The following is a 5,718-nucleotide window of genomic DNA, read 5'->3' on the forward strand; positions in this document are numbered from 1 at the left end:
ACAAATACAATAACAAACGGCAGATCCCTCCTTAATTTCTTTTATTTTTCTATTCTCTGACTAGACTTTCATGCATGTAATGCATTGTTCTCAGCATTTATCGTAAGAATAAGGCTCTGAATGTATTCTCTTAACTCCTCTGTTTTCTCCTTCAGGGGATCTAAAGAAAAAAAATATAACTGAGAAATATCTAGTAGAACTGAAAAACATTACATAAATTCTGCTACATAATTTGCCAAAGTCTCAGTTCCATTTGTTTTATGAAAATGTGAAACTTGTATTTTTTTATCAGGCTAGAAAATTAAAACTCATGGCAAATCATTATACTGTACCTCTGTTATGAAAATCTAGCATTCACAAAGAAAGCAACTGCCATTTCCTTTTTGTGAGGAAATGCTCAGAGGCCCTTTGATGAGAAGTAGGGTGAAGTATCTTAGCGAAAAGATAAGAGAAAATTTTGCACAGCCTACCCTCATCCCAGCAGTCTTATCTGAGAGTCTCCTAGGGGATGGCTAAAGCCTTCTCTGCTCTCAGCAGGAGAGCTGCAGGAGACACTGAGAGCTGGCAGGCACTGTCAGACCTATCTCAGCAGCTTCTTCCCCACAATCGTTCCCATTAACAATAGGGGAGGGTTTCACCACTATGCAGTTTGAGCCCTCTGAAGAAGATAGAGTTCACAAACATCCTAATCAACTGCATAAACCAATGATTAGATGATGATTCAGAATAGCACATATTTACTGAATGTCGGATGGAAATTAGAACAAAACTAAGGGGAAATGATGAGTTTCTCAACATTTATTTTTTACATGCTGATAAATGACACCTGAATATTTGACACAGGAGAGTCCTTTTTTTTTTTTTTAAGTAGAAATTAAGACCTTATTTCTCTTAGGGTTAATATGTGGTTTTTCCCATGAGGTTGTTCTTGTGCTTAGATCCAGTAAGTATTGCATAAGCCAGTCAACTGGATAACTTTCCTCCTTGGCCTCCTTCACTTACAAAAAGCATTTATCCCTAAATAATATGTCCAAGCAGGTTTCTAATCATAGCAGTTTCTATCCCATTTAATTACCAAAATAAAGGCTAAGCTAAAACCTAAGGTTTAGACTTCTTAGGTGAGCTTCAGTGAGATTCTCAACAAAGAGTGGTTGAAAAAGTAAAATATTCATGAGGAAACCTTACAGGTAGTTTTTACAGCAAAATGGGGTAGTGCCCTTCTTGTCTCACTAAACCAAGCTTCTGTGCTATAAAAGTCTTCATATGTATATCTTTATATACTAGCTTTAAAATGAATTTATATATTTAATATGTTTACATTTCTCTGCTTCATTTTATCTTATCTATAAATTTATTTAAAAGTGCTATGAATGATAAAGCAACTTTAGTTTCTTTTAGATATATATGGCTATTTTGCACCCAGAAACCTGATGTTCTGAAAACGAGATACACATATTGACTTGACTTTCCTTTGGTGTCATAAAAAATAAAGAAAGCAGACTTTTGAAACATGCTAAAGGTTTTGGAGGGGCTGGGGGCTGGGGAACCACAGCTTAATTCTCCCACCACTGTCACTTTAGCCAAGGTTACTATGACCTTCTGGTTAGTCTACTAACCAAATTGGGTAGTCAGATGCTGACATTTGGAACAGCATTAGCAGCTAGAATTTGAGGAAAGAAATTCTGGGAAAAGAGAAATTCTTAAATTCTGAGCATAAAAATATCACATAAGTTTGTGGTTGACACTTGAATTGCTTACACACAAGATGAGATCTCATACAGTCTAGGAGAAACAACAGTTCTAAAGGAAGAAGGATCTGACCAGAGGTTTCATTTGCTACTGGCTCATGGGAAGAGAGAGTTTTATGTTCAGTTCATGTCAGGCTAGGGCCTTGGCAATCATCTTGAACTTTCCCACAAGGACCATGTCTTATAATTAAAACCCATATCCTAGAACAAAGAAATTCTTTCTGGGATTATAAGAGAGAAAACAAAACAAATAGTTTAGCTTATATATAGTATAACTTAAATTCAAACTTCAATAAAATCAAAATGACTTACTAGTAACAGACTGCTAAAACATAATTCAATACAATTTAGAGGGAAACAAAGCAAAATTCAGTCTCTTCAACACATCACTTAAAATATCCAATACAAAATAAATAGCAACTAACATAAATATACACAGGAAACTGTAATGCATAGTGTAGAGGATAACAGGCAGTAGATGCAGAAAATGACCAAGGTTTTGGAATTAGCAGAGGAGACTTTAACATAATTATATTAATTCTGTTTCTGACCATGATGAAGCAACTGGAGCTGTTTTGCCCAATTGATGTGGCCATCTAAAATAAGTAGACACAATATTTAGACAATTATTTTAAAATATTAGAAAATAGTCATTGCAAAACTATAAGCCTTGTGAAAAGGAAAAAAAAGGAGGTAAGATCTACAATCATCCTAGCTTTCTATCTGAAAACATATTTCAGGGTAACACAAACATAGTAGAAAAATTTTCCGAGTTTAAGAGTGAGATATCAGAGTTCAGGGAGGATAAGGTGGTTGAATTTCAGAGTAATTAAGGGTGCTAAGTGGAGAAAGGGCCCTGGAAAACTAGTCGAGATTCCCTTTGAGTTGATCACTAAAATATGTGGCATGCATGTGTTTGATGAAACTCTATAAGGCCAAGTAAAGAATGACAGAAAAGCAATCACCTAAACTATTTCCACAGGGCTGAAAGAAACTGAGTTGTAACCAGAGAAGACATTCCTGATTTACTTATGAAGGATTCTCAGTAAAGACCTTAGAATAATCATGCCTTGGTAGTAGTGGTAAACTAGCCCTGTACTGAAAGAGTTCCTAGGCCCACCATAACAAAATAAAAAATAAAACTTTAAAGGATCAGGCTGATTGGTATGTAACGTAACTACCCATCAGAATAAAGCCCAATATTTTTTAAAGAAGATAACAAAATCCATAAATCAATAATGTCATGTTTACACTATGTAATGTTAAATCAAAAATTCCTAGCAATGATGAGAAAAACACGAGTCAAAACCAGGGAACAAGTTGGTCAACAGACAGAAATAGATGCAGACATGACAGAGACATAAAGTTGGCACTCTTAAAAGACCTACTAAAAATATGGTTAAGAACTAAATGATGAGGAGAGAAGTGGAAGCAAAAGTGACCATAAAAAAGCATAATACAAAAATTTATGATGTAAAATAAAAAAATTAACTAAATGGGTTAATAGACTTTTGAAAAAATTAGCACACTTAAAACACATTAATAAAGACTATACTTTCAGGGATCGTTTCTATAGTTTGTTACTAGAGAAGTTTCTCTGAACATGTAGAGCACGGAAACTGCAAGGAAGAGATGGAGCATTCTCTCCTGAGTGTGAAGTCACTTTTGGTGTTGCTTCAGTAACTTCCATTTGCCATTGATGATCCTTATTCTCTCTCCTTGAAGAGAGTAAGAGGGAGAGAACACCGTCTGAGTGTTTTTTTGTAAAGATATATTAATAGAAGTTACAAAAACTGAAACATATAGAACAAATACCAACACAAAGTGAGCAGAGTCATAATGACCCATGTAGTAATTTAAAGGCGTCCAACACATTTATAATCAAAATCCTGAAAAGAGAGGAGCAACAATAAAGTTCTAATACCAAAAAATTTCCAAATTTGATAGAAAGTATAAACCTATTTTTTCAAAACTATCAGTGAACTCTAAGCGGAAGAAACACCCACACATGAAAAAATAACATGTAAAGTCATGTCATAATCAAATTTCTGAAAGCCAGTAATAAAGAGAAAGTTTTAAAAGCATCTTGTAACACATTACACAGACAATTGTCAAGTGGGAATACTAAAGTCAACAGAGAAAAGAAAAAAAAACATTAAAATTAAAGAAATAAGATATTTTCAGGAAAACAAAGCTGAGAGAATTTATTCCAATGTACTGAATCAAAAAATTAAAGAAAATTCTAAGATTTAAGAAAAATTATGTCAAATGAAATTTTGGATTTACACAAAGACAGTCTACATTCTTTGGCTGTTTTCTCCCTCCATCTCCAACCTCTTTTTTCATCATCATATCTTTTTTCTCTGATTTTGACTTTCTGGCTTTCCTATTAAAAGGAATTACTTGTTTTTACTTCAGGCCTACCAGGAAAATTCAGAATAACCTCTCCACCTCAAGAACTTTAACCTCATTACATCTTCAAAATACTGGTTGTCCTGTTAGGCAACATCTTACAAATTCTGAGGATTATGAAATAGACATCATTGAAAAGTCATCTTTCTGTCTACAATAGAGTATAAAAGATAAACATATTTTAGTCTCTCATTAAGGTAATCAGTTATCAATACTATATTTCATTATTCCAAGTTCTAAATATTTCCTCAAAAGAAATAAAAACATATATTTTATAAAGAGTTTTGCTTAAAAATATTCATAAAATTCTTATTTATGATAGGCCCACACTGGAAAGAGCACAAATGTTCATTAATAGGTGAGTATAAAAGTATATCGTCCCAAATTTGTAATAGAACACAATACTCAGAAATAAAGTAGAACGAACTATTAATATATAAACAATATAGATAAGTCTTTGTGTTGTAGCCTCTCAAGGCCAGGCAAGTTCACTTGGGATTCAAGCAGTCAGAAGAATATACACAAAACCATAGGAATACCTGACAGGCCTTTATTTAAGGTTAGAGCAATCAACCAATGTCATGCTGCAGTAATCCCCAACTCCCTTATATACTAAATGCACATGAAGCTAGCAGTTTTCCAAGATATTGTATACCAAAGTATGATTCTGTGCATGTGGGCCCAAAGTTATGAAAATACAATTTATCAGACCCAGGCTGTAAGAATCCTGCTTATCTTAGTTGCCCAAACATCTAGGTGAGGGAGCCTGACTGACTTCATTTACCCAATAATCCATCCCATTAGGGTTCCTCACTGTACAATCTACCTGAGGGTGTCATAAATAAAAAAGGGAATGAAGAAGGTGGAATGGATTAAGAAGGGAAGTGTATAGCATTAGGTTTAAACAGAAATTTTTAAAAAATAAAATGAAGAGAGAGAAAGAAAAAGGAAAAAGATAAATAATAAAAGAATAAGAACCAAATTGGAAAGAAAGCCCCTCCACAGCACTATCAATGGCAAATTAGATAAACTAACATAGGTGGGATGGGAATAAGAGGAAAAAAGAGAGAAAGAAACACTTAAGGAATGTCTAGAGGAAAGGGAAGTGATTTTGAAGTGATAGAGGGACCGGGAGCACTAAGAGTATGGAATGAAAACCAGGCTAAGACAGGGAAAATTTAAAATTTGATGCAGAAAGAAAAAGTAAAAAAAGAAGAAAAAGGGCAGGATGAAAGAGAGGAAAAAAGAAACAGGCCAAGATAGGCCAAAATTAAAATTTGAGATATAAAAAAGAGTAAGAGAAGAGAATAGGAAAATTTGAGATTTGAAATACAAAATTAGTGAAAACCTAGATATAAAATTGAAAAAATGCAAAAACAACTACCCTGCCACAACTGATGAGGAAAGATTGCTAAAGGTGGAGAGGGAATACAGGTATTTTAAGAGCGGGGAAAAAGAGTGACAACTGACTAGAAAATTGGTTTGGAGAGGCTGGATGCAGGAGAAATGGATGTTTACTGCTGGATGCAGTAAGAATGAGGAATGGAAACATGTTGTA

General features: G+C 34.0%; 1 non-coding gene across 1 annotated transcript; it reads left to right on the forward strand.

The window, feature by feature from the left end:
• The first annotated feature begins 3,293 nt into the window (after window positions 1-3,293).
• On the forward strand, window positions 3,294-3,505 carry LOC114495733. The gene has a single exon (XR_003684423.1). It is a non-coding gene; the product is annotated as a small nucleolar RNA U3 (small nucleolar RNA).
• Window positions 3,506-5,718: the final 2,213 nt, after the last annotated feature.

Source organism: Phyllostomus discolor, chromosome 4 (assembly GCF_004126475.2).
Source record: "Phyllostomus discolor isolate MPI-MPIP mPhyDis1 chromosome 4, mPhyDis1.pri.v3, whole genome shotgun sequence".
Taxonomy (NCBI): domain Eukaryota; kingdom Metazoa; phylum Chordata; class Mammalia; order Chiroptera; family Phyllostomidae; genus Phyllostomus; species Phyllostomus discolor.